Consider the following 10,102-nt stretch of genomic DNA (forward strand, 5'->3'; position numbering starts at 1 on the left):
GGTATGCCTCATCTGCATAAGAAAAATTACCAGTACTGGGTCGGTACGAGGGAAATTTCTTTTGCAGTTCGTCTGAAAAGATGGACTTGCGCTTTGGGATCTTTTAAACATCATTAGGTGCGTTGCTGCACGCTGACTGTCCCGTCTTTGAGTGCAGAACAAGCGCTCACAAAGCAGCAGTTCGGGGATGACGTCACACACATGGGTCCTCTGTCGGAATATAGGAAAACCCGGACATTTTTATCAATCACGAAAATCCCCCCTAACAGAACGTGAAGAGGACATGTCCGGGGAAAAGAGGACGGTTGGTCACCCTAGGCATGTGTGGCTGTGCTGTGTTTGATTTGAACTTGAGCTGAGAGCTTTGATGTGAGGATTTGGGGGTAACATTGCGCATTGTTTATATGCAGTTTATTCATCAGAAGCACTTACAGAATCTGTATTTGTCAGACGGTGAAGTTAAGATAAACACTGGCGATATCATAAAGTCCCTTTCCTGTGCTGCGTCACATATGAGTTCAAAGCTCCCAACTTTACTGATCATAAAGTCAAACTTTACTATATCCTTTAAAGACACTTGTGGGCCAATTTTTTTTGTAAGTATTTTATAAAGGATTGTGATATTTTTTTAAGTTGATGTTTCATTACTGTCTTAATATACTGTAACTGGCAGCTCTTTGAGATTACAATTCACTTAAAATGTTTATTTACCTAAATATTGTAAATATGAGACAAAGCACTTGACTTCCTTTGAACAGCAGTCCTCTTTACAGTATATTAGCGTAATTCTAACAAGAGCACAATAACATTAAAATTGTAAGGACACTAGAGTATCATTTAATTTGCTGCCTTATTGTGTGGATGTGAATCTTTTTTCATTTCATGGTTCTTCAAGTTATGCGATGTTATGTTCACTGACAGGAATTATACTGAAACAAACTTCTGAGACATAAGAAAACGTCTATGAATGTACGCTTGGCTGTAAATAGGCGACAGCCAATTCAGTGAAATAAACACAAGATTGTTGCTCATTGTTTTCTTTGGTCTCAGCATTTCCCAAACGAAAGCCTCACTTTGTTTGTTGTTGTTGTTGTTGCTTTATAATGACAATAAGACTTGAAATGTCTTGCGCTGTAAAACTGCATGCGAGAACCAGTCTGTTGATTAGAATGTGTCTTGCTGCCACTGCTGCCATTTTTAAACATTTCTGATGCTTGTAAACAAAATTGTTCTAAATGTTAATAAATGATGTCTGTTACACAGGAGACATCACCTCTTCACTGGGGAAGAAATCCTGTCATGATCATCCTGATGTACCTGATTCTGCTTAATATTACTATTAAGACTAATGTCTAACAGCCAGATTGATATAATTGTACTCAATGATAAAAACAAGTAGTTCTCTGATGAGCCACGCTCCCCGTAATACTTAAGAGTCAGGTGAAAAAGAAGGAAACTTTTAGCCACTTTTAGCAGAAATAAGTTTAGGGCAATCATTTTCTGCATGCCTTTATCAGTCTCTCACTTTGTTGTGGAAACATTCTGGCTCACGCTTGTTTCACAGTTCTCTTAAGGTCCCACTACAGCATTTCAAGCTGCTTGACATCTGAGGTTTGACTTTGCCATTAAAATAACTTTATTCTTTACTTTTCAGTCATTCTGCTGTTGATCTGCTGATTTGTTTGGGACCATTGTCCTATTGTGTGACACAGTTTGGGGCAGGCTTTAGCTTTCAGACAGACGCCCTCACATTTGCCTCTAGAATACTTTGGTACACAGAGGAGCTGATGGTCAACTCAGTGACTGTAAGAAGTCCATGTCCTGTGGCTAGAACACAAGCCCAAATCATCACTCCTCCACCACCGTGCCTGATAGTTGATATTGGGTGTTTGTGCTGATTTGCTGAGTTTGGTTTTTGCATCATGTCCAAACATCTCCACTTTGTTCTTGTCTCTCCAAAGGGCATTGCTCCATCAGATGCAAGAGTCAGCTATTCTGCAGTGTTCTTTTTATATAGAGACGGACTTTCTCGGACAGCCCGTCTAAACATACTCTTTTAGTCTTTTTCTAATTGTACTGTCATGAACTTTAACATTTAACATTCTAACTGAGCCTTCTTTTTTGCATGACTATACGTGTTACATCATGTTTTTGTTTAAAAATATAAAAATTTCAACAATTTCATCACTTATTTCAACACTAAATCCAGTAGCTATCAATGCAAAAGAATCACTGACATTTAGAAAAGTTTCACTCTGCAGTTCCCCTCGGCTTTTGCTTCATTTTTAGTATGTTGTGGCACTTTGTTATGGTTTGACTTCCTGCTACATAAATTAAGAAAAACTATTCTTTTACTTTTATTGATTGCCCTCCTTTGATGAAGCCACAAAATGTGTGTTCCGTGACAAGAACACAAAATTGTTATTTTTTAGCCCAGTGTGACAATTCAAAATCCTCTAAATCAGCATGAAAAACATAAAATAAACATAAATAACCACACTGCACTGTTATCTTTTAGAATTAAATAACCCAGTAATGACTATGAGTATCTTGCAGCACATGGCTAACAAGTGCCGCTAATGCCCAGTATTGCATAGCTCTAAAGGTACCAGTTAGCTGCAATGTAAAAACAGAAAGAAATGTCTATTATTTATTAAAAACTCTCCTTTTCTCTATAGATTCTAATGCTGTCAGCGACAAAATGTTTTAATCATGCTATGGAGTAAGTAGTTAAAATAAGTGGTGATTGTAGGGTCTTTTCCTCTTTGTAAGAGACACAGAAGCACTTAAGCACTAAACTACTATTATTAGATCAAAATAGGGTTGCATTCTATTAAATATGTGTAATTTCCAATGCTGTTGCTAGGTAAAAACGAGACGGCCCAAGAATGTTTTATGGACAATCGCTCCCTCTAGTGGTCAGTTATTTGGAGTGCTGTACTCTGATGGCTGGATGATCTGTGGTGTTTCTTCCATCACTAGAGAAAAGTAGAAAATTGTAGTAATAGTTATAACTGAGCAGAGGAATTTTCAAGTAATTACCTTTGTGTCTCTGTGTCTATTTAATGCTATTTAAAATGTGTGAATATGTAAAATACAATTGGTATATAATAAAAATATAACTTAAAAATGTGTGCTTAAATGGTTATGTGGACTGGTCACCCGTCAAAGCTGCACTTTAATAATGTTGTTCTTGCGTAGTGAGAAAAATCACAGCCTGGATTGTTTTGTTAGCCTCTCATCCTCCCTCATGTAACCAAATACTGTTTACACCTGCTAGTGAAAACCAGTTAAAGTCATTCAATTTAGCCATGGAAGATGAATTTCACAGTACACTCTGAATGGTGACGTGTTCCCTTCTCTGTTATTTAAACACCTTCTTCCCTAAAAAGAAACAGTCAGAGCCAAAATGATCCTCCATTTGGTGGCGTTTCTTCTTTTTGTGGGGGGCAGAGGAGCAGTGGAAAACACACAGACTTTGACAGTGTCCCAAAGATGCTTGGAGGATACAAACACTTTTCTCCGGGAAATTAACCAGGATGAACCAAAGGGCTATGCTGTTCTAAGTAAGTGATTGTGATTTTTGTATGGCATTTCTTATGCGCTTGTGTGGCAAGTGGCATTTAATCCACTTTAGCAGAGGAGCCAAGATAGAAAAGTCAAAAATACAGAAATAGATCACAAATTCTCCAGGACAATGCAAGACCATAAGCTTAAGTTCATTTTCACCTTCTCAGAGAAAAAAAATACTGCCGCTGGAAGCTTCTGAAAATTACAAAGATTAGGTTTTTATGACTGTCATGCTTACATCAAAAATGATCGATGCATACATCAAATCCGTGACTTTAACCTGCGCAGCTGGTGTAGAGCCTATGAAACTGCATAAGTGTTCAAAAGAACTGTAAGAATATTTAAATAGTTAAGATGATGATGTTGAAAGTGTTCATTTCATACCTACATTGTAACTAATTCATACTCATTGTGTGCTTATGTATTTTCAGTGAGACAGTAACAAAGACCAGCCTTGAGGCTAATAACTAACTAACTGTACTACCAGCATAAGGAGTAGCACTGGACATTGCGTGGTCAACACCACCCTCCTGATGGAACCACTGAAATGCTAGCTAACACATACTTTTGTAAGCTAACAGCTAACTTATGAAGAACAAAACCTTATAAAACAAAATATGCTAGTGCTACTCAAGTTCAATGTAAATGTTACTTACTACTTCACTATTTAAATACTTTTTTTAAGAGCCAACAACTATAAACCCTACACAATTAGCTTCAAAATTCACCCCTATCTGTTTTATTTAACTCCCTTTTCCAGCAACATTAATGACATCACTGTTTGTTTCACACTTACTAATAAAAGTAGGTATGCCAGCTCAGCAGGGGTCTTGGGACACACGTAAATCCAACCTACTAAACCTACTGTTAATGCCCTACAATCCACATAGAGGGCGCTCATGAGTTAGTCTTCAGTGAATAGAGCCAAATGGCAGACTGAAGTATCTAAGCTTGCTCCTGCCACGGGGGAAAAAAATCTTCTTTTTTTGTTATCCAGAAGTCCAAATTTGGGGTTATTTCCTCAAAATTTCAACTTTAAAATTACAAATTTCAAATTATTTTCCAAGAAGATACTAAGTTGAAACTTAACTATATTTTGGGGGATGCACTAGTATGTGTATGTCGTTTTGTGATCAAAATTAGCAAGACACTTCTTCTTTATTTGTTATCTAAAGGGTGTCTTTAAAACCTAGAAATTCATGAAAAAGTGAGATTTACTTATATAGTAACGCCATGCATCTTTACAGCCAATGGGCCTGTGAATGAATGGCTTTTTTTTCTTCTTCTGTGTGTTTTGTCAGTGTATGATGCTTTTGGGAAAGTGGGCAGCAATGTTGTAGGAGGTAACACCAACCAGCCTGGTTTGCTGCAGCAGTGCCGCTCTGCTCACGGCCCCAGCTTTTCTGGACAGTACTGCCAGGTGTTCCTTCGGCAGGTAACAACTAACACGATAAAAAGTCATGACAACCAATAGATATTAGATGAAAGTAAGCATACTTTAAATTAAGTTTTCTTCTTAAACAGGGAAGAGTCCAGCACTTTGTCGGTATTTGTGTACCTGACTCCTGTGAGAAAGATGACGTGCAAACATTGGTGCTTTACGGTCAGTGATTTAAAAATGAATTTATGCGGTATCATCTATACAACACAATATCACTTCTTTCTTTTTTTTTTAAACGTGACTAATTTTCACTTTTCGACAGACCAGCTTCAGTTTAATCAGATGTCCCTCATTCCTCCTTTACCTTCCATCCTGGTCAATCAGTCCACTCAGGAGATGATCATGACTCACTGTTTGTCCAGCAAAATTGCCCCTGATACATCTGATATCACCTGCCTGTCAGTATACGATTACACTGCTCTCACTTTCTTTACTGTTTTATCTGCATGTGCACTTCCATTAGGGTTACCTGTGCAGCAAAGATGAGCATCTCTTCATATGTCCAGGCCTTTAGCTCAGGACACCTTGTTTTTGTCTTGTCAAACTTTATTTTCTCCTGCAGGTTTGTCTGTTGTGTAATGGTAGCAATTCCTCTCGGAGCCACCCTGTTAACAGCTATGATAAGGTGGCAGTGGAAAAGAAAGGTCGAACCTACATTAGAGTCTTCCTGCTTAAACGCTGCGCTCAACCTTTACGGGACCCTGAAGACCAGCAGCTCATCCAGCAGTGAAACTAATAGCTGGAGTTCAGAAGAAAGTAGTAAGTGCAAAGTGCATCATCTAGATTTGCTGAGGAGTAGTACTGCATATCACACATATTATGGTTACTATCTTCAGTAACCAAATAATGCGATTATGTGAGCTGCAGAATCAGTTATTACAGATGTATTTATATTGAGACAATACTGACCTTGTATAATATTGGTTTTGGCAGATAGCAACCACCCCACACAAACATGCGCTCTTCAAAGCCGTGTGTATGGCTGCCTTCAAGCAATCTCTATACAGAAGACCACGCAGGGCATTTTTAGCACCTCCACATCAATTCCAGTCGGAGGCTACGCTTCACTGAATGGCATCCGTGTTCTCAGCTTGTTATGGATCATATGTGGCCACTCTGCACAGTTCCCTGTAATCAACAGCTTGGGTATGGCAGTACATTGATGGTCTCATTACTCCATAACACACATATACTTTCATTTATGTTCATAAGACCTGTGTTGCAGACAATTACAAAGACTGGAGGAAAACTGTTGAAAGCAGCCCTTTCTATGTGCTAACCATAAGTGGACCTGTTTTCATGGCTGTCGATACCTTCTTACTGCTGGGGTGAGACTGGAACAATTTCAGATTGACAGTGTAAACATATATTTTTAAATATTTTATTGCCAGCTTAAGAAATTTGATGTTTTAGGGGTCTGCTTAGTGCCAGGTCCCTGCTGGGCTCTATCAACAAGGCTGAAGACAAACTGAGCCTCAGCCTGGTTGGGAACTATCTCTTAAAGCGGATTACAAGGTGTTGTATTTTGGTCAGTTAACCAAATTAATTTGTGCCTGCGTCACTCTATTTGTACACTCAAGTAAAAGAGGCCTTCTGCAAGTGTTATTCATTTTTTAAATTGCTGTTCTCTGTCCTCTTTGCAGGATTCAGCCACTGCATCTGTTCATTATGTGTCTAACCATTGGCCTTATCTCTCTGGTCAAGTGGGGACCCTACTGGTTCCCATTTATAGACACAGTGATGGATTGTAAGACATACTGGTGGGCTAACTTACTATTGATCAGTAATCTGCTCCCAGTCCATGAGATAGTAAGTTTAACTTATAATTTAGTCCTACATTGGGTATTTTAGAACAGATTTACTTACCTGTTCTTAACCTTTTATCTTCATATCCCTGTGCAGTGTATTCCTTGGACGTGGTACCTGTCTCTAGACTTCCAGTGTTATGCAACCACTCCTCTCTTGGTTTATTTATACAGACTGTATGTTCACATCCTTTAATATGATTCTGAAATACTGTTAAAGTGATTTCTTCATTCTTGAACTAGAGCATCACTAGGAGCCGTATACATGTTTATTATCTCTGTGGTTGTAATCCTATCCCCTCCATGTTTTATTTGTCAGAAATAGGAGTGTGTTTATGGTTGTGGCAGGTGGCCTCCTCCTGATGACTAATGTGGCCAGTGCTATTATAACTGCACACCTGCAGCTACCAGTCTTTCAGCCATCTACAATGTAAGATTCAATGCAAAACAGCGTTTGGTGAAATGAATGTCAAGGTTTTTTGTTTTTAAGTTTCAGTGTTTCCTTTTTCTACAATGCAAAAACATAATTGAGGCTGTCTACCAACTATGCATCTCTTCTTATGATTTCCCAGAAAATGAACTTGTTTATTTTGCAGGACATCTGAGAATTATGTTTTGTATTACTATGTGAAACCCTACACGAGATACGGGCCATTTCTAATAGGGATCTTGACCGGAATATATCTGACAGCAAAGAAAAATCCACTGTTAAAGCAATGGGTGAGAGCATTTTGACAGGTTTCAATCCCAGACCGTGGCTTAGTCTTTTCTGAGAATTTAAAAACAGCATATGCCTTTTGGTTTATAGCCGAGCCAGAATTTGAACATTTGCCACCACACTTATGTGCTTATCATGTCTGTTGTTTCAGTGGCAGGCAGCACTTGGTTGGCTCTGTTGTCTGTCACTTTTGGCTCTTTTGGTTGGATTGCCCTACATCCTGAAGGAGACGCCAGCCAATCCATCTGTGCCACATGCCCTGTATCAAGGGCTGCATAGACCACTCTGGGCACTGGCTGTGACCTGGATTATACTGGCCTGTGAGGAAGGCTATGGAGGTAAACCAGGTGTTGGGATGAACTAAATCCCATATCTCTACATTAACAGTAATAACAATATATGAAAGCACATAGTACGCTAAAGGAAATTGAGTCTGTATGTTCTTATTTTTATATGTCTTTATATTTTCTTGTTTTTTTATCACTCCAGGCTTTATCAAGAGGTTCTTATCCTTGACTTTCTGGGTTCCTCTTTCCAATATCAGCTTCGCCTGCTATCTCATACACCCTGTCTTCATCATCCTGTACATTGGCTTTCAAGAGACCCCAATCCATTACACAGACATCAATTTTGTAAGTATTGCATGTTGCACGTTCTGTTTTAGTGTGCTTATTTCAAATGATTTGGCACAGTTCTTCATAACATCAGACTTTTCTCCTCTGCTCAGATGTACCTGTTCCTTGGCCACCTGGTGCTGACATTGGCAGTGAGCTACATGCTCACTGTGTTAGTTGAGAAGCCCTACCTGCTCCCAAAATAGAGCAGGGCATGGACGTGCCCAGCTATTCACATCCTTAATAACTACCCTCATTATCTTTGTTTATGCATTGTGATCTCTAACACTGCTTTTATTTATAGCTGCTTTTGTAGCTAACGAAGCAATTTAATTAAAAACTTGGAAGTATGCTTTTAGTGCGTGTGCGTGTGTGTGTGTGTGTGTGTGTGCTGAGGTTATTATCTGACACAGTAAACACAATTTACATATCTGACAAGTCGCTATGGGTTGATGGAGAAAACATCCTGCAGGGTCACATGACATTTTCTTGACTACATTTTTATTGCCTCACACGTCCATGTTCTTGATGCCTTGCAGATACCACACAAGAAAAAGATAACTTGTCACCATGTGTTAGCGTAAGGTGCAGACATTTTGAGCAACCCCATATTTCTTTATATTATCTCAGGAAAATGGGAAATAGGTGCAGTGATTTACTGAAGCGTGCCAACATAGATGGAAATACAGTAAATAAGGCAAGAACAGAGTTCAAATTCTGAGAAACAGACAAAAAGTTTATGTTTAGTATGACCACCTTTAAGCCCAAACTCTCTTTCTTGAAGTAGTCTTCGGGAGTAGTTCTCCAGGCATCTTGAAGGACATCTTTAAATGTTGGCATCCTTTCATTCTGATCTCTGTCAACATGATCCCACACTGCTTCAACAATGTTGCCGTTTTAGTCATGTCTATGTGCCACTGATTGACTGAAATCACAAACCATGACAGAGACAGCACTGTGTTTATGGCTGTAGATACTCACTGGTCTTCCTGTCTTCTCTGTACATATTGACAATGATTTGAACCAAAACTTTCAAATTTGGATTCATCCCTCCATTACACCTGTTCCCATTGATTTTCAGTCCAGATCTTTTGTAATTTGGGATACCTTAACCATTTCTCCCTGTTTACCCTTCTTTTTGACAGCTACCCGTCTACTGAGACCATTTTTTTGGCAAACAGTAGATAGATCAGCTGAAGGACCAAATGTATGTCTCAGACCTTGTGTCAAGTCTTTGTTTCCTATTTCTTAAGTGCATGACTTTCAGACATTGTTCATTTGTTGTAGATAGTTGGGCTGCCACTTCTTCTTTTGTCCGGTTTTCAAAGAACGCACGCTCTTTGGGAATCCCTTTGTTGCAAAACAAAACCCCCCAAACTATTATCTTTGGTATTTTTCATAGATTTAATGGAGGAAACTGGGTTAAAAAAATCATGTTCTTTGTAACAGGCTGCCAATATCAAAATGTTTGAAGATATAATTTAAAATTGGTTGTTTGCTAAGCTATGTGTAGACACAACACTGGTTCATCCCTTGAGGTCGATCGCTTTTTTATGCTTGAGTGATTCATAGGTCAACGTGAAGAGCAAAGTTTTTTTCTAGCAGGAGAAAAAAAAAAGAAGAAAACGTAAAAAATGAGAAAATGAGTAGTCATTTCAACACCAGTGCACTGAAAATGAGAGAAAAAGTTGCCAATGTATAAAGAAAAGCTTTGAAAGACTTTGAAACCCTGGAGAACTAGTGCTCATGATAGTCTGGCCTTGGAAGCAAAATATAAAGAAATGAGCAATGGCTCAGGACTGTTGCATAGTAATGTAGGTATTCAAGCCCATTAGCCCTTTAAGAAAACCAAGCTCTGACTGTACATAGCCAGCCTGTAAGCAAGGTACAGATGTGGTTGTGATTATAGTTATATACCTAAAACAACTACTACATCATTTGTGGTTGTCAAATA

The sequence above is a fragment of the Pundamilia nyererei genome, unplaced genomic scaffold (genome assembly GCF_000239375.1).
Source record: "Pundamilia nyererei isolate P.nyererei 1_Seehausen unplaced genomic scaffold, PunNye1.0 scaffold00002, whole genome shotgun sequence".
Classification (NCBI taxonomy): domain Eukaryota; kingdom Metazoa; phylum Chordata; class Actinopteri; order Cichliformes; family Cichlidae; genus Pundamilia; species Pundamilia nyererei.